This window comes from Calidris pugnax, unplaced genomic scaffold (genome assembly GCF_001431845.1).
Source record: "Calidris pugnax isolate Ruff unplaced genomic scaffold, ASM143184v1 scaffold24, whole genome shotgun sequence".
Taxonomy (NCBI): Eukaryota; Metazoa; Chordata; class Aves; order Charadriiformes; family Scolopacidae; genus Calidris; species Calidris pugnax.
In genome coordinates, this window is record NW_015090922.1 from 3,018,891 (window position 1) to 3,038,618 (window position 19,728).

The following is a 19,728-nucleotide window of genomic DNA, read 5'->3' on the forward strand; positions in this document are numbered from 1 at the left end:
AGGGACGTAGTGTTCTTCAGAGTCCAGAGAAGGACCATGCCTGGCCTTTGCCTTGAGGACAGAGACACTGCTGGAGCCTGGCTGGGGAGGGACAGAGATCACCAAGCCCTTGACATCTCTGGGAGAGCACCAGGGCTTCTTCTCCTGGAGCCACCAAAGGGGTTGGTCCTCTTCCAGCGGGTGGGTGAAGAAGGTGTTGTAACACGTGTCTCACCATGCTCCGAGCTGGTGCACTGTCTTCTGGCTGGGTGTGCTCTTCACCCCCTGAGCCGTGGTGGACCTACCCAGAGCCCCCACCAGCCGAAGCGTGGCTGCATGGTGCCTCTCGGCCCCGCTCTGCCTCTCAGCTTGGGTGGCTGCCCAAAAGAGGCAGCACCTTGAGAGCTGTGCTGCCATAGCCCAGCTTCTTTTCCTCGCATAGTCCCCTGAACAGGTCCCCAGGGCAGGAGACAGCTGGCCCATCACTGTGCGTGTGCTGGTTGGGCTGTCACTGAACACATATGTTCGTGGGAGGTATGGTTTAGTGATGATGCTCCTTGTTTGTTGTGTGGGTGTCTATTTTTGTCAGTTAGGTTGACGGTTGGACAAGATGATCTTTAAGGTCCCTTCCAACCTAGAAGATTCTGTGATTCTGTGTCTATGTCTGATGCTGGTTGAAGTTTTGACCACACACTGCATGGCTGGCTGCAGTGTGTACTCTGGCTTTGTTGTCCTCAGCTGCCAAACTGCTGAGGGTCCTGTGTGCACTCTGGCCAGGTCACAAATATCTGCAGTTTGTGAGGTGAACAAAAATAACAACTAGTATGTAGGTATGCTGCAGCCTCGCTGCGTAAAATCTAACAACGGCTTTATTTGAGGAGAGTAAACCAGCTGAGTGTCCTTCCCTTGGACCTGGTTTCCATTAGAAATGAGCCAGAAGAGAATCTGAGAAAGGACAGGTCCTGAGTGCTGGGAAGTTGTGATGCTGCTCCCAGCCTTATGCTGGTAATTGGTAGAAACCCCTGCTCTCAAAGCTGCTTCTGTAAAGCTTTCCTGAACTATCTTTTGTAAAGGTTTGGAGACCACTTTTGAGTGCTGAGCTCCTCTCCTGACACTATTTCCATAAGCCTGCTCACTGAGCGTGGGAAATCTCACCTCCTTCCCTTTTTAGGCAGGTGCTCCTGTTTCAGAGTCTGCTTTTGCTGACAAAGTACTGTCAGGCTTTCAAAGTGGCGAGTAACTGGCTGTTTCCGAGTCCCTCCTTTGCTTCTGAAGGACCAAACTGTCTGCAGACCCTTGAACCTCCCTTCATTTGAGTAAGCTTGGACCCACAGTTCAGCTTTGTGACTGGGTTTGTGTCTCTGGCATTTTTCCTGCTTTCCATTGGGTTGGAAATACTGAGAGGACAACCTTCCTCAGAGTGCTCTCTGTTTTCTTCAGCTTGCCCAAATGTAACGCCTCCTGCAGAGCTGAAAATTAATGGGAAGAGAATGAATGAAAATGTTTTGAATCTCAAGGATTTGGATTAAACTTTGTGTAAAGCTTTTGGTTTGAGGCTCGTCTCTTTCAAATGCGCTCACTCTCTTGTAGTGTAGATATATATATCACCGAGGTCCTGGTGAGCTCAGGAAGGCTCACGCAGGTGATACTACATCCTTCAGACACCGGCATCCAGTCTGTGCTCTAATGGCTGTGACAAATCCCCTGAAGCAGAATTGTCAAGCTGACTCCATCATCAGATGTGCCCAAAAGCTTTGAAAGCACCGCTGAGAACGTCAAACGGGACTGATGAGGTTGGATGGCATCTGCATGAGGGGATAAATGGTTCTTGAGTGCGATTCACGAATCAGAACATTAGACTATTGTAATCAAACTCCAAGTGAGCCTCTCTGTAGGGCATAAATATCAGCAGCTGCTGTCAGACGGGACTGATGAGGTTAGATCGCATCTGCATGAGGGGATAAATGGTTCTTGAGTGCGATTCACGAATCAGAACATTAGACTATTGTAATCAAACTCCAAGTGAGCCTCTCTGTAGGGCATAAATATCAGCAGCTGCTCTTCATACATGACAGATCTCTCTCAAAGCTTAACCGTGCTTATTAATCCTTCTTCTGACCAAAACGTATTTGAATGGTACCTTAACCTCCCATAGGGTAGAGAAGATGTTGTGAGCACCTTAATTCACTTCGGTGACTGATGTATTAATGTTTTTAGTGTGTTAGGAAATGTTTGTCCCAGTTTACTTTGCTGTTATGTGAGGAAATTTAGAAGTGACTCCTTTGTAACCTCCAGCCAGGACTGGGCAGTGGATTTATCAAGCCTGTGATTTCTACAATGTGGAGTGGAACTGATTCAATTCCTGTGGAAAGACTGGGTCAATATTTCTGTGTAGTCAGAAGTGGGAAGCAGTCAGGGTCAGGATGCAGAGGCAATTCTGCAAAATAAATGATAATCAAATCAGTCTACAAGTTATATTCTTAAATACAGGACTGACACGCCTAGTGGGATTGAAAGGAGGTGATGAGTTTGTATACATGAACCTGAGCCTGTTTAGATCTCAGCTCAGCAAAATATTTAAGTCGTGTCACTTTCAATGGTATTCAAAAGTGTGCTGAAATGGCTGGCTTGTACCAGTCCATAGTCATTTTCTGTGCCTTATAGTATGTCTTCATTTGAGGGGGGTAACGTCTTCCTGCTCTTTGGGAAGCCCCATTTCTTTTTGTACCTGTTGTTTTTCTTTTTTAAATCTCCGCAGCCATTGAAAAGGAAAGGAACAGGGAGTCATTCCATTCACTGAAATGAATACAGGCTGTGGATCAGAGCTGGGTCATCTGCTGGGACCCAGAGCATAAACCCAGTGTGCTCAGACCGCATGCCTTAGCAGCAGGGCAATTCCAATACAGATTTGATGGAATATCTTTTCCCTGGTATTTGCTAAGTCTTACAGTGGCTTTATACTTTCTTGGCTCTCACATGCGTCTTACCTTACAAAGTAGGGAATAATTTAGCAGTTTATCTACGAAACGTTCTTGGTCTGCCAGTGAAGACATTACTGGATTGAGGGATTGTGTTGTGGGTGTGTTTATGAGGCATCCTTGTTTTCCTGCTTGCATTTCCTCTGCACGGTGGAAAAGCTGTGTATCAGTGTTCCAGAAAAATCACAAAAAGAAAGGGTGAGATGTGTCTTACCTGTGGGGGACCCAGCTCTGTGACCTTTCTACCAGTGCAACCCTGGGCAAAAACTTAATTAAAATTACACTTAACCTTTTGCTTAATTGGCTGTTCTGGTGGAAGCAATTCCAGCAGTGGGATATATCTGGCCAGTGGTGGACTGTGCTTTTCCTGTAAAAAGTAATAATTGACTTTTCATTTAGTCCTATAGTTGAAGCAGAATTGCTTCAAGGCTGAAGGCACTAGTGCCCATTAATATAGTACAAGAGATTACAACTGGGAAATGTCTCTTTCAAGCAGTTCTGGAAAAATATGGTCATATCTTCAAGTAAATAAAAATTGATCCATTCCTATTTACGGTAAATAAATTAGTACTACATGAAGGAAACAGTCTTTAAAAGCATTTCTCTTTTTAGTGGTGACTCAGCTATCGTGGTTTTATAGGACAACTGAATGAAACTTGCTTGGATTCTTCCCAGAACAAATATATACACTTTTAAAGTCCTCTGGAGAATAGAAAAAGAACCAGCAGTAATGCAGAAGCACTTGTTTAATCTCCAGTCCACCAGATATTTTTACATTAGCGTGGAGTGCACATGGTCAGTCCTGATCTACAAGCGTAACGTTTGGAGTCCTTGAACGTGTCTGAAACAAGAGCAGAGAGACACAAGTTTTCCTGAGTGCACTAAGCTGAGAAAGAAAGGCAAAGAAGCGTGGGTTTGCTTGTACCCATCCCCTTAGACATGTCCTTGGGCTGAGGGGTCTCTATGAGGAGAATTCTCGGTATATATTGTGGGGTGTCTGGAAAACAGATAGTAATAAATACATCATTTTATATTGGAAGATGGATAATTCAGTGCCTAAGAATGTGAACTGGAAAATAAATCAATGCAAAGAGACTTTCTCTTATTTGGTGTTCGTTTCTCCTTTTTCTTTCCCCAGTGAATGTTCCTCAGCAGTCCAAGCAGGATGTTTTTACAAATCTCTTGCTGAAAGTCTCAGATCTGCTGTTTTTCCTCATGAGAATTGCAGACGGGAAGGCGGATCGTTGCAGCTCAAGTTTAAAGCAGCAAGTAGCAAGTCAAGGTAATTTCAAGACCTTTCAAGTGGTTGTTTTCTAGCTGAACCAATGGTCACTTGCTCTAAATCACTCTGACGTGCTTGGTGAGAAGCAATAGTACGGTGCTGTCTCCTCCGAACTCCTGGATTTACAGTGATAATTGTACAGCATGAATCTAGGTTTAAGCTAATCTCCAGTTACCTCTTCCATTTTCATTTTACGCTGGCTTGCTCTGCCAATGACCCCCTTTAGATTGCTAGTTCTATAAATCTTTGTCGCAGAGGGTCACCGGATTTGAGGGAAAGGAGAAAAAACTGGGAACAAAAGGAAGTCTGATGTGCTTTCTCCGCTAGATGCTGTGCCAGAGGTGGGTGTGCTGGCTCCTGTCTGATTCAGCTAGTGCAGATGCCGCTGCTAAACGTGTTAACTAAATACAATCTGGTAGGGGTTTCTTAATTAGCTTGTTTACAGAAGCACGTACAGAAACAATTTGGTTCAGCAAGAGCTGATCAATCAAGCTTTAGTTGAAGAAACCCCTAGAGTGATGCTTTCCACCTGACCTGCTGGGTTTAGAAAATACCGATAACACCAGGAATTGGCTGCTGCAGTGTGCGTTTAGTGTCCTCAGTGTGCATCTGGGGGAAGCAGGGAGGGACCACTTCTTCCACCTCACTTGGAATACTTCTCCTTTCACGAATACACCTTTGCCAAGAAAAAAAACAAACCTGAAAACTCGTCAGTCTAATAAACTTGGAAGATTATGTAGATGAAAATCCCAGAGCCCTTGGGCCCTGACCACTGTGTTGTTTAGATGAATTGGCAGAGCCTGAAACCTGTATCTCCTCCTTCTGACCTAGGGCTATTCCCTTAAATGCCTTCTTCAGGCTCGTTCTCCCAGTTCCCATTTTGGGCTGTCTCTTGTGGTGTTGGAAGCTCATGTTCCCTTTAGCATTGCTTGGAATAGGAGCAGCAGTGAGACTGATACTCTCTCTGCGGGTGAGTGTGTCGTGGCCCAGGCTGGACTGACGTGTAGATACTCTTCTGGTACACAATACCCAAATACAGCTTTAGAGGTGTGGAGCTGTGTTTGCATCAGTGTATGTCCTCCTGTCTGTTTTGAATGCCTTCTCATCAGTTTTGCTGGTGCTGGTGGGCACTACCTGGTGCAAGGAGTCCCAGATTCGTGGCATCGGTCTTCATCGGTGGAAGGCCATGATGCTTTGTTCTTGAGGAAGCTTCTTCCTTAAGTGCTCTGGAGGCTTGGATATAGCTGTCAGACCTTAGATGATCACCTTATCTGACAGTAGCTGCCTTGCAGGTCTCTGTGGGGGTACCCTAGATTCCTGTGGTGTGTTTCTGTGGCAGGCACAGGTGAAGGCACTTTGTACTCCTGGCAGCATCAATTATGCTACATTGTACATGTGGAATCTCTCACTCAATTAAAACGACAGGGTGAACTTTGCAAAGCTCTTCTTGCAGATCAGGAGTACAGTTCATCCCTGTATTAGAGACAGAACTATGGTACATCAGCTTGATGTGCTTTGGGGAGAATGAGCAATTTTCATAAGGTGCATAGCAGGTCAGAGTGGAAGTGAAGGACAAAGAGTTTCTTTCTTCTAGGAGTGAATCGAAGCAAAGTGAATACCATGTTTACAGCGTGAAGCCCAGATCCTGCCTTATACTACGCTCTTCTAAACTATGCTAGATGACAATCTGAGTGTGTGACCATCTAAGCCAATGATTTTAAACGACAATTTGAGCTGTGTAATGCAGGATCTGGACATTCTTTTGAGGTACTTACATTTCAAACTAGACTGCGTATGTTTAACGTCCTTTCTGTCTCTTATAGCTGCTGCTGGATGGATGGAAAAATCATTTGGCTTGTGGGATGCTATTTAATAAAAATAATTCTTTATGTCTGAATTTGAGCTGTAGTCAGTACCAATAGAGAAAACTGTAGGTGATCCCACCAGCAAAATCTTCATCAAGTGCTCTCCTCTGGTTTTCATTTTCACCTCAGAAGCAGGGTGAAGAAAGTGAGACCTTTTCAGAGCTCTAATCTGCATTTGTCCAATGAAATTATGAGATTTGAATTACACACCGAGGTTGAAAATGTCCTTGTTGTGCAGGAAAGGACATCATCTGGAACTGTCAGAGTTGGAATATATAAAACTGCACGTAGAATAATTTGTCCAAAGTTGCTATCAAAAAGAGAAAAAGGGAGATACCTTTGTCAGCCAAAATGTCACACCTTGTAGATTTAGAGCAGGATGAAGTGATTTGCCGACCTCCATACAACTCACAGGGGCCAAATAAGTCTTTTCCCTGTATAATCCCACTGGTCTTTCTCTGACACTGCAGCCAGGGCTAGGCAGCTGATAATGTATAGTGTCACTAATCTGTTGGGTTGCACACAGTATGAAGCTCAGCAGTTTGCAGGTTGCCAACTGTCTTTGAAAGAAAGACCACGGGACAATGCATGAAGACTTTATTTGGCTTTTACTATTTATCTTCATGATCCCACTGACTCTCATCAGTAGTTCTGCTGAATAATAGCAGTAAGAAAACATTATGGAAGTGTACCAGGGGACCCTATCTCAGAATCACCAGTTACACTACCTAATAGATACATCCTTCTGGTAATGCAGGCTGTTTATCAAAGCGTCTGTAGACAAGGATTTCTTTGAAGCAGCTGCCTAGGGAAGGTGTTTCTCATGAGCTTGGGGAGAGAGGAGGTACAGCAGGTTGAGGGTGGACTTGGAGCTGTGTGTAGGGTTTTTTCAGCAGACTTTACATGCAGGATGAGATCATGGGAGGTGAGAATGTGGAACTACAGCAGCTTAGCCTTTCAGTTTGACTCTCCTCCATCCACTTCCTTTCCTCCTCTTGCCCTTGTGGGCATACGTTGTAGGCAGTAAGTCTCTCCCTTCACTCCACAGTAGACAAAATGTATACGTGGGATGGTTGCTACCAGCTACTCCTGTTCCTGGTACCGAGATACTCTTCTTGCTGTTACGATTGACAAAGGGTAGTTAGGACAGCGTATTGATGTGGTTCTGTTCAGTCACTCTCTGCTCAGCTCTGCTGTTTTGAAATGAGAGGCGTGAGCTTATCCCTTCCAGTGGGAGTCTTCTGTCTCTCCGGGTGTCAAAGGTGAGGGAAGTTTAGGGAAGTTATCGTGCCTCTGTACTCGGCACTGGTGAGGCCTCACCTCGAGTACTGTGTTCAGTTTTGGGCCCCTCACTACAGGAAGGACATTGAAGTGCTGGAGCGTGTCCAGAGGAGAGCCACCAAGCTGGTGAGGGGCCTGGAGAACAAGTCCTATGAGGAGAGGCTGAAGGAACTGGGCATGTTTAGTTTGGAGAAGAGGAGGCTGAGGGGAGACCTCATTGCCCTCTACAACTCCCTGAAAGGAGGTTGTAGAGCAGCAGGTGTTGGCCTCTTCTCCCAAAGGACGAACGACAAGACCAGAGGAAATGGTCTGAAGTTGCGGCAAGGGAGATTTAGATTAGATATTAGAAAGAATTACTTTACTGAGGGGGTGGTCAGGCACTGGAACAGCCTGCCCAGGGAGGTGGTGGAGTCACCATCCCTGGAGGTATTTAAGAAATGTATAGACATGGCTCTTCAGGGCATGCTCTAGTGCCCAAGGTTAATGGTTTATGGTGAGGTGTTGAGTGTGGGGTTTAGTTGGTGGGTGCGGTGTTTTTGGTGGGCGTTTGGTGTGGTGTGTTTTGTATTTGTTTGGTTTTTGTTTGTTTGTTTGTTTGTTTGTTTTTGTGGTTGGACTCGATGATCTCAGAGGTCCCTTCCAACCACTAAGATTCTGTGATTCTGTGAGCGGTCTTCTGAGTTTGAGAAGTTGTTAGGGGTTTGTGAGTGGCTTCCTTAGGCTAATGGTGTTGCAGATGGAAAGGAAAGAGAGGGAGAAGAGAGTGAGTAAAGAGGAAAGGGCAGGTAGGCCCCGAATATGCCGTTCTCCCACCGCTGCCTGGGTGGAGACAAGCCTCAACAAGCGCGGTAGGTATGACTGCAAGTCTTTGAGGAGCACAGAGGGAACTGGTGTTTCCATTGCTTGGATGAAAAGCACTATGCACACAAAGTGTTTGCTATTGAGAAACTGATCCTATTTCATGATGTTTGTCAAAAGCTGATGTTCTGTTCCTTTGCTATCTTGCCCATTACAGGGGTGAGAAGGCATTAACGAGGGGTTCTGTTTGCTTCTTGTAATGGCTGATTCCCTTGCTTTTGGCTAAGAAATCATTAAGCTTGTTCAGAAGGAGACTGTGCAGATTTGTTTCTGAAAGCTTTACAGAAATCTGCGGGCAAATTGTCTGAGCCCAGGGCATTTCCAGATTGCATATCCTTAATTGTATTAAACACTTCAGAGCCATCTGACGGATTGTCTCACAGTTCAACCATCTGCTCTGGAAATTTAGGCAAGCTTTACTTTATGGAGAAACTCTGAGTCACTCACACTGGAGTGTCATTAGATGGCCCCTGGGCTGCTCTTTGATGGAGAAAGACTAGTATAGTGTCACTGCTGATAGTATGCTGATTGAGAGAAACATAAGGTTTTAGGGGCCCATTAGTTTTGATCAATTAGGCTAAAAATACAGCTTTCTTGCCTGCCTTCTCCTTGCAAAAAGACTAGTTACCCCACCAGTCCAAGCCAAAAAATTGGCGTTGTTATTTTAGTTGCTTTGTATTGATTATTATAAATAACTTTCTGCTTTCAAAACAAATTGTTGTTGTCTTTTGAGGTAGTTAGTACTCGTTTACTTGATTATCACAGGAGCTTAGAAGCTTTGAAGCACCTCCTTTTGTAACATACATGTGAGGTAGGGAATATGGTTACCCTCATAGCAACAAGAGAGAAATAAGGTCATGTAGGTGAAAGTGACTTTCACTAAGGACTACACTAGCCGCATGAAAGCCACTGAAGTGATAGTTTCATGCCTGGTTCCTGTGTACTTGCTGTCTTTCCCCAAAGCAGAGAAACTCTTTAAGTAGCTTGCTAAGAGATTCCTTAGGCCAAGTGTGCACGCGTGGTGTGTGGTGGGCTCAGGAAAGCCCCTCTTTCAGTGGACAGCTGATTAATGTCCCCTCATGGTGTGGCTGATGTGCCCTGTGCTGGGCAGCTTGGGGACTCTGAGGATGCTGGCTTTCCAGGGGAGAGAACTCAGCAATAGGTTTTCATTCTCTTCTGTAATGACCTGTATTCTGTGCTGGCAAGGGGAAGGAGGGTGATCGATACTGAAAAGGAACAGAGGCAGTTAGAGAAATGCTTTCTCTTGCAGACTGCAGCCACTGCAGGCTCAGTTTCTGAGATGATTTTGGCCAATAAACCAAGCATTTCTATTTAAAATTATATGGAGACTAGGGATCTATTTGTGTGTTCAAATCTGTCAGTTAGGCCCAAGAATACGTGATATTTCCCAGAAATGCCATGGATCACAGAAGGCTCTACAGGCCTGACTCTACAGCACATCACTTTTAAATTTACAGGAGAGGCCTACCTTTGATTTGGTTTGAAATAAAATCCTGATCTGACTGTGTTCTTGAACCTGAATTGTATCTGGAGACGTATCTGGAGGCTGTCCCATTCCTCCCAGTTCTAAGATACGAAGTGAGTGAGTCCAAATGAGACATTATCTCTGCTAAGTTAGAACTTGTGCCCCACCGTCAGACGCACAGCAGTCAGCAGTGGCAGGAGGTAATTCTTTCCTCCCCTCTAGGTTTGCCAAAGTCATTCACTGCCAGGGCTGAGCATTCAGGAGACTGTCTCACAGCTTGTGGGACACGGGAGACTTTCCAGCTTCTGCTTCAGCTCCTGTATGTTCACCATGTTGTGGGACAAATGTTGAGTTGTTTTTTTTCCTTCCCCTTTGCTCCCTTCTCCCTCTCTTTTCCCCTTTATCAACTCTTCCCACTGAGAGTATATTAGGGAAGAGCAGTTTCATTTACACAACCAATCTAATCTGTCAGACACAGGCAATCCTGCTATCGGCGCCCTGCGCTTGAGTAAGAGTTGTTATTTGTAAGACACAGTTGAATTCTTTGCTTGTCACCATTTGCTTGTCACTGTTTAACCCTCTTCCTCTGATGAGGAATAGTCCCAAAGCAATCGCTCTGACTATCAGGGGTGATCCCTAGATCAAAACTCAAATTTTGGTCAGTTCTGTGTGCTGTGGGGCTAACTGCTCCTGGTTTCCCTAGGGGTAATTCAAAAGCCATGCTGTTGGAGTGAAATGACATTATTCAGTGCTGGAGCTGAGATAAATGTGATCTGAAACTGAGCCATTTCCCCTCTTCCTTGTCCTTATTTAGGTGGACACAGCAGGCAATGCTTGCTTGCAGCAGGGCTGCATTTTGGGGTAGTTTTGGTGTCTGGGTAAAAGAGACCGTTGGGTGAAGAGACTTTGTTCTGCTCAGCTTCGTTCCTGGCTCTCTGACAATCTGCTGTTGTTTTCTGCCGTGCTTCAGAAGGTGCAGCGTCAGGAAGAGAGTACAACAGTGGCTTGAGGCCATCTCTGCTTCTGTTCCTCAGCTTCTCAGCTGCTCTGGGGCCAGTTTAAATTAGAGCAGCCCCCGTGGGTGCTCTTGCAGACGCTTTACCCAGCTGCTTCTGTTTCTGGAGCACAGAATGCCTCCGTCACACTCCCATCCCTGACATTGCCCCTCTGCCAAGGACAGAGATGCAATGGTGGCACTGTTCAAATACGTGCAGGCCCTGTGCTGCCCTGTAGCTGCTGCTGTGTTGCTGGAATGGGTCTCAGTTCTGTAAAATGCTTATATTATCTCTTTGGTGTGTTGCAATGGTTGGAGTCTATGAACTTTGGTGTTGCAGCAGCCAAATTTTAATATAATGGGGACAAGTTTTGCTGTCTGTCTGGTGGTGGTGAAAAGAAGGATGGAGGCATTCCAGCTACACTTGAATTTCCTGTGAGTTCATGGAGCTCAGCATGTAACTGAGGCCTTGATGTGTGTCCCAGTGCAGCAATACCAGTGGTGAGAAGCTGGAGAGAAGCAATAGATACATTGCTGAACTGCCCATCCATTCCTCAGTTAGATGAGCTGAAGAGCAAACAGGTTCTTCAAAGGTTTTCAGGAAAGTCAGCCATAGATTGTGTTTATATAGTCCAATTCTTAAAAAAAAAAAATTAGCATTTTGGTTGGTTAAGAAAATAACTTGGCTGTCAATAACTTTTTGGGGGTATTTTGACAGAAAATATGGCATTGCTTTAAAAAAAAAAAAGTCTCTGAGTTGTAAAGAAAAGAAAAAAGAGGCCATTTTTCATGAAAGAACTGCACATGAAACATTCTCCCTAAGTCTTAAGATTGCTTCATTACTTGGGTGAATTATTTATAACTGGGCTTTCCTTCAGTCAAGCCTGTGTCGTTTTGTGCAATAAAAGGAATTTTCCATTACAGAGGCATGTAACGGGGTTTTGCACTTAATATTCATGCAGTGTGATGTGGGTCTCTGCGTAAAACATCCTGTCTGAACGTGAAGCATCGGCACTAACCTGGTTAAGAGGTAGATTGATCCCCTCTCCTGTTATAGGTCTCGTTGTCTGCTGCATGTCACAGACACAAGGGAGAGAAAACTAACCCGTTGCTGTCCCATGTGTCATGTAAAGGCACCTCAAGGTTGCTCTGGGTTTCCTGGTGGGTTACAAGAGCATGCTGCAAGATGAGCTGATGTTCTGGATGACTTTTGGTTTTAATAGCCTCATTGCCTCAGAGAGGCACAGTATTTGCCATACCCAAAGAAGTGATTTCCCCTTCCCAATGAAGATTAAGATAGCTGGGTCTCGCTTTGCCTCACGGAATCAGCACAGACCGTCCCTCTCAGAAGAAGGACTGAGGTCTCTCCTCTGGCCATCAAGCCTATCATTCGAGCCCTTCTCCACAGTGAAGCTGCTTTCCTGAGGTGTCACCACTATAGCAAAGGTTATGCGCTACTTGAACCAGTTTTCCAGCAGCTACTGCACTACTCTGATAGCCTCTCCACTTTCTTTTTGTAGTTTTGTTTGTATAAATACAATAAGCACATAGATATGTTGCTGGACTGGAAGGATAGAAGCTTCTCGTTTTCCATTTAGACACACAAACAATTTTATGTCTTGTCTTTTCCTAGATTTTTGTTCCAAGTACTGAATTTTGTAGTTTTTTCCTTAACCTCATGAGGAGGTTGCTGTAATACTTATAATGCGTTGTCTCAACTGAAAGAGGCAGGAAACGGCTTGCTGACCTAGATATCAAGGGTCTAATCACTTTCTCCTGCTTTCTTCTCATGCAAGGGACTGAGAAGGGACTCATTTAGAAATACTTTTTCCCCATTCTTTCTCCAGGATACCGAGAATATCCCCCTTCTAGCCGAAATGGGGAATTTCCTTCCAGAACTCTAACGTGGGTCCCACAGGACTCTCAGCTGCCCGAGGATGATGTGAGCTTTGGAGCTGTTGCTGGATTCTTTGCTGCTCTGTTCAGGCCCTGCTGAAGCCAGTGGTGGTCCCTTGCAAAAGCACGTGTTAGGTCCTGGTCCAATTGGTCCAGGAGGGACCAAACAGTCAGATAATGGTTAGGGATGAGCCATTTTTCCTATTGCTGTCTGCAGATGGGCATTTTCTGTGAACTCAGGGAAGTTCAGGGAAGGCCATTCTAGTTTTTGAAGCATAACTCCCTGAAAGTCAATTTACTTTCTGGAAGAATGAGTGGCAAGTCTTACAAGACAAGGTGTGCTATGGACTTTAAGAATTCCATGCATGTTTTATAAAGCAAAGATTTGGCTCTTGCTGTGCTGTCACAGCACCTCAGAGCTCTAGGGCCATACCTCTACGTTTTTCAACTGCAAACCGGGTTTAAACAGGCATCTTGTCAACTGTGTATGTTTGAAAAAGTACTGAGAAGTCTGATATACACCGATGCTGATAGTCCTTTAACTGTGGGGTGGTTTGTACCTGCTTTGAGCACCAAATGTCTTATTTTGCCCATCAAGCCTGGAGAATTTATCAGAAAAGAAAGGGTGAAGACAGGCATAATTCAGCTCATTGTGGAGGGACCCAAATAATTGAAGTACAAACCAAATATTGAAAATGTTGGTCAAGAACAGACTTTGAAAACATCTCAATCTTGCCAATTCCTGTGGTACTAGAAGAATTAGCTTCCTTCTGGTTGTCTAGGTAACAAAATCTGTGGGGCCTGTTTTCAGCCAATATGAGTCAGCAGAGCTTTTATGCCTACTCGTATCAGTTTGTTTATGTTTTCCTACAGCTTGTTTGGCACTGTGAACGCTGCCAGCTCCTTACAAATAAGCCATGTGTCAGTATGACAACAGATATCTCAGAAGGCCAGTCCTAGACATGAAGTTTTGCGTTCTGCACCCAATTATTCTTGCCTCTGGCCAGAGGACTGTCTTGCCTCTGGTCAGCTGGACACCATGCTGGTGGAGGTACATGATCTCAGTGAGCAGAAATGAGTGTCTGCTGCACGTCAGGAGATACGTGGTTGCTTTACCCTCCTGACTCTTGGTTCATGCCTCTTTGCCCCTAGTCTAGTGTAGGCAGGGGTCTAGTGAGAGAGGTATCTTTGAAAAGTGAGAAGTTTTCCTCTTTTGTTTTGTAGAGTGTGTCCTCCCAGTATCTTAAAATGGATGGTAACAGGCTACTGATGTGATCTTGTTTAATTCATCTGTTACGCAAATGAGATGTGAAAATAATGTGCTCGGGGGATTTTTTGTGGTGGGTTTTTTTTTTAGTCCTTAAAACACAGAGCACACAGTTGTCTTAATGCTAATAGGGAGAGGGAAGTGGTATGAGATGTTCTCAGTGGATGTGCTTTTATCATCCATGCTTATAGTTAGTTTGCTCTCTGAGGTACTTGTTCATTAAGGGAACCCATTAAGCCATAGCAGAAGAAGAGAGATGGTAAGTTGCACTATTCTAGACAGCAATGGAGAGATTTTCAGCTCTGGATCTCAGTGCAGTGATAATTTAGGTGAATACGGGATTTGACAGCCTTGTTTTGCAACAGCTGCATTCTTTCTCCTTTCGCATTATATGGAGAGAAAGTGAATCCCTGGGAAAATAGTAAGGGATGAAAAGACTCCTGAGCCACATTGCTATTATGGTGAGATCCTGCTAGACCTTGCAGGTTGTATGGGGTTAGCTGGGGTCAGAGCTCTGGTGGAAAGCTGTGGGGCTGCTGTGCAAGCCCAGGGGCAGAGTAGGCACAGCAACAAGGCTGGTGGAGGCAAGAATCCTCACCAGCAAGGGCACGGCAAAAAATAGTTTTGATACTATTATTTGTAGTGTAGAAGCTCCTAGTATTTCCACCTGCGCTGGGACCTTTCTGAAAGATGCTGTGTGAAGGAGGAGGAAAGCTTTGATTTCAAAGAGCAGCAAGAATGTTTTTGTTTCCAAATGTGTAGTTTGTCTACCTCCTACAGAAGAAAAGGTTTACAATGTTGGAAAGATAGTTCATGATGATATTAAATTACCTGGAGTGGTTTTTCTGACAACATAAAGGTTGCTGTTACATATTGTGCTGTTGCTGTGTCAAGGAAAGTACTAGGTATCCAAAGGTGTCTGTCTGCTTGGTGAGACTGGGATACAGGCTCTGGGTTAAATCTTAAAGATGTTAAATCTACTGGTTTGCCCCAGTCGGGAGGAACCCATATTGCAGGGACTCTGGGATTTAGGGTCGGTCTGTCTGAATGGAGGCTTGTCACAGGTAAGGAATAAGGCATGCCATGGATCAAAGGAGAGCATGACCTTGCCCTTGCAGACCCTTGTGCCTGCCTGCATGTTTGCTTATGGGACCATCTTGAGAGCTGCCTGTTGTGTAACTGTGCTGATGGGTATATGGGCCTCCTTGGCTCCTGGGACTTCTGCCTGCCTTTGCTCAACTGCAGCCCTTTCTCTAGGATCAGTCCATGAAACATGCCTGTCCCTAGCAAACTGCATCTCCCACTGTCATGGGTTTTCTCAAGAGGATGGATGTGACCTTCCCACTGAGTTTGACCAGATTTGTAAGTACTCACTCAGTTGAGTGCAGAGGTGGCTCTCTCTACCATTGGGATACAAGTGCTGTTCCCTGTCCTTTTTCAGCTTAGCACGAGAGCAGAGCATTGGGGCTTCTGCTGCAATTATTGACCCAATTTATTAAAATGTTAATAAGAGCTGCCGACTCTGCGGAAGAGTCAGGCAGTATCTGGAAAACATCTCACAAGGAGCCGTCACAGCTCCCAGTGCATGCATAGGGTATTAGCAAGCACTTAACTGCGCTCGGCCGGTCACGCGGCTGCACCACGAGGAGGTTGGATGTCTCTGCACCAGCATTTGGGCATTCATATATCATCAGAAGTTGTCCCAGTTCTCCACAGGTCAGACTGTGCTCAGAGGGAGCTCTGCTAGCCTGTGAGTGTGGAAGAGCGTGTTTCCTGCAACTCATTCCCTTTGTCTGGCCTTGCTGTGGACTTCACAGGTCTGCCCTAACTGTCCTTCTGATGGTGTCCCTCATCTGCTGCATTGCTCTCACAGAGCAGCTGGCTTCCTGCTCTAGCATGCATTTCCTTGACTAATACTTATGAATGGCAAGGGGCATATTAAAAGAAACAGGGCCATTAGTTCTACCAAAACAAAGCCACCTCCTACACTGTGTTTTTTCTTCTGGAACAGGATGGAAGGATGAACCACAGGAGGGAGTTCTCACTACTGAGAACAGGCTAAGACGTTACAGCTGACGGTAGCTTAATAGCACTTCTGTGCCCTCATCCTTTTGTACCCAATTTCTACCATTGACCCTGCTGGGGTAGTTAAGCCAGTGTAAAGGCATTTGTGAGGTGGTTACTGATTGTGTCCCTCTGTGTCTCATATCTAGGATTTTTCTGAGCCTTAGAATACTGTCTTCTCCTTTCATTACAAAGTTCTCAGAAGGCAGAATTATTCACTCTGTCTGAGGACCTGCAACCTGGGGAATATATTTCTACTTTTTCTTATAAAGTTTTCTCCACCCTAGTTCTGCCTTAGCTGGATTTGGAGATCACAGTTATTGGTAATAGCAAGGAAAGGTTAAAATAGCCAAAGTACAACATTAGCAGTAGAAAAGAACCATGGGATTCATTAGAAATGCAAATGTAATGCTTAGAAGGCATAGAAGGGGAGTCAACAACTCCTCACAGAAGAAGACATCTTGAGAGTGGTTTTTAAAGGTAATGGAATAAGACCAAGGAAAGGAAGACTTCAGCCGAACAAGTAGGACATTTGTATAGCTGTGAGATTCATTACACCAACAGATACTTTCCCAGGACACGAGGTAGAAGAATCCATCTCTTAAGTCACTGGAAACTGATGGGTGGATGAACCCAGGGGAATGATCCGTCTTGTTGGACTGAGAGATGGACTTGGACTTCCCCATCTCTCATTTCAAGGACTGTATGTTGGGAGTGAAGAGAGAAACAGGACTCCCTTTCCCTGTGCCAAAAGGTCTTGGCAGCCTTCTGTGGTTCTCACACCCACAGAACACCAGGCTTTTGCGTGTCAAGGTACCTTGGTGGCTGCTTTTCACTTTTCTCTAAGCATTTTTAAAGTTTTTAGGAGAGTTATAAATCGCCTGTCTGTGGGTGAATACATGGAATAGTTAAAGTAAATTTAGAAGTTGCTCTGAGCACCTGAGTTACTAGAGATTATAAGATTTTTCTGTTGTACTGAGAAGTCTTACCTCACATGGGTGTTTGAAGGGGTCGATTTAGCATTTTGAGCAGCTTTCCTTGCGTGAGCCATGTCGTGTGTTTTACAAGGGAGGAAGATGGAACTCTTTAATATTTGAAAGTCTGTTGAATCTGGGATGAGTAATAAGGGAGTCTGGTCTCAGTTATGTCTCAGATGGTGCCTTATGGTTGTCATCAGGCAGAACATGGTGGCTTCTGATGATTTTGGGGGGGATGGAGGCAGAGGAAGAGGTTTATAGCATCAGTCAGTCTGTGACTGGTGATTTCAGATCAGGATAGACCTTCTGAGGTGTCCCAAGCAGCATACAGTCCCTTTAGTGTAGATGCTCAGGAAACATAGAAAAAAGATTGAGAAGAAAAAGGAAAATAGATTAGGGGAGATGGTGAGAAGATCAAAATATCTGCTAACGTGTACTTGTCTCTGTGAAAATTCCCCTAGGAGTTCATTATTTCTTCTTTTTTTTGTACTGAAGGCTAGAATTGCAAATTTGGGGTGAATCCTGTTTTCCCTAGGATTTCTGGGTAGCAGGGTAGCAGTTCAGACAATTTGAGAGGCAAGAAAGAACAGAGGGATTGCCAGCAAGCCAGACTTCTTGTATTTAGCACCCAAAAAGAAAATTAGTAGTCCCTTTGAAAGTGATGCCTCTGTGCTTTGCTTTTCCTGAGGTACTGCGTAAGGGGTACAGGGGACATGGCCTGTGTTCCAGTCCCTGAAGTGATGTTCCAGCCCTACGTGATGGGCATGAACGATGCTGAAGAAGTCTGTTGACAAGACAAACACAAAATCAACAAGTTTTTGAAACAAGGTGCTCATGTACCCGCTTCTTTTTTTTTTTTTTTTTTTAATGCACTTTTTTCCTGAAGTTTTACCTACCTAAACTTGCCGTGGGTGACTGTAACTTTTCCTGACAAGAGGCAATATTTCATACTTGCATTTCGGTGCCATTAGCTTGAGCTGTCTCTGTCTGGGCAGACTCTGAGTACAAGCAGAGTCATTTTAATAGCGTGGCTGCGGAGCTGCTATAAAGTGGGGCTGCCTGGCTTTCGCTGCAGACCAAGCCTGGAGCCGGAACTGCTCAGACATGGCAGTTATATTTCAGTTGAGATATATTATTTATGAATTCCCGGTTGTCACCATATTTAAAAACATGTGAAATCTGTTGGTGCGCAGAAAATAAGTCTGGGAGAGGTCAGCCAAGATAGCAAAGTGTGCGAAAATCGTGGCAGACATCCACTTAGCACTGTAAATCAAGCACTTTCCCTGGTTTTCAGGCAGATACTTGATTCTGCTGGATTTGTCATATGATGGTCTCTTAATCGGATAGGAATTTGAGGCCATCCTATTTAGCTCATTCTTATCAGAACCACATGTGCTGTTTTATTATTATTATTATTATTTCACTTATCATTATTAGGGGAAACAAATATTTCTTAACAAATTGCTGAGGCAATTTGGGTTGCTGTGGAAGAATCTTGGATCTCTGTAAATGAGGGGAGGTTGATAGTTCACTCTGTTGAACAAACAGGCAAATTTGTCTGGGGCTATTAAGTTTCAATCACAGTTTATTACGTTTCTTCATGTAATAAACCAGTCATGCAGTTAACTTTCTGTATGTGGCCGTGTACTCACTGGAGGGTAACAATCATTTGGCCGAATATAGTTTCAGATAAGCCCAGTCCCAGAGTTCAGAGGTGTTCAGATGGAGGGGGTTGCTTTGGCTCATCATATTATCAAAGAAACAGTTGTATAGCTGTCTGCAGTTTTGGTGCAGGAATCTGGCTCCCAGCTAAATGTAATATTTTGCATGTGCTTATTTTTAACACACTCTGAGGAGCTCTGATGCAACTTTGAAAGTATTTCAGTAAATATTAGTTTTTAATATGGAACATCTGCACACGATTATGACAAGGAATGTGACAGGCTTTATCTTGCTCAGTTCTCTTTCACCCCGTGCTAAAACATCCAAGCTGAGTAATACAGCTCCTTTCAGTCTGTGTATGTACGAGAGAGGAAAAAATGAAGGAGATCTGGACTCATCGTGTCTGATTTGAGGCAGTAAGTGGACATGAGGGTTTCAGGAGAGCTTTAACCAGGGAGGAAGCCAGCATGGCTAATGGTAGGAAGAGCTCCCTCCCCATCATTCCTTCCCCTGCAGCCCCCTCTGCCTCATGGCACTGACTTTTGAGCTTTATAGTCAACAGGGAGCGAGGGAGCAGGTTTTAGCTGGCTGAATTCCTCTCTGGAAGGCACCTCTCTCATGCCTAGTATCTTACAATATTTTTTTTAATGAGGATTGGTCCTCGGAAGTTGAGAAACCAGCAAGAGCTAACTAAGTACCAGCTAAGCTGAGTTCTGTTTCATATCTGAGAGCTGATAAGACCACAGGGGAAAGTTTAAGATAAATATACTCAAAACCAGCACTATCGATCCAGCACCTTTCAACAGTACTGAACTTCACTGGAAATTAAATGCAAACACAATCCGAAATCAAACCATTAATGCATTTAGCTAGTATAATATCCCCCACAGTGTTAGCAGCCTGAACTAAAACTGCCAAGAAATTTAAAGTAGGCCTATGTCCCAGCGTGAGGGCCATATATTACTTTAACAGATCAGGCACTTATTTATGCTCCTTTTTGTTGCATTAGGGTTTGTGAGATGGAACTGATTAATAAACTGTCACATTAATGTTTCCACTTAGCCCATTGCTGGCAACACCCGCCTTTCAACAGCAGTGTTAAAGTTATAATGACATTGAACAGGCAGACAAAAATACTG

General features: G+C 44.5%; 1 protein-coding gene across 3 annotated transcripts in view; it reads left to right on the forward strand.

The window, feature by feature from the left end:
• The window catches only part of HHIPL2 (HHIP-like 2), a 131,180-nt gene that overhangs the window by 17,671 nt on the left and 93,781 nt on the right, over positions 1–19,728 (forward strand). For all 3 annotated transcript variants that reach the window (XM_014950642.1, XM_014950638.1, XM_014950641.1), the window contains one exon: positions 4,096–4,239. The gene's annotated coding sequence lies outside the window, so the exon portion shown is untranslated. The remainder of the gene's footprint in view (positions 1–4,095; positions 4,240–19,728) is intronic.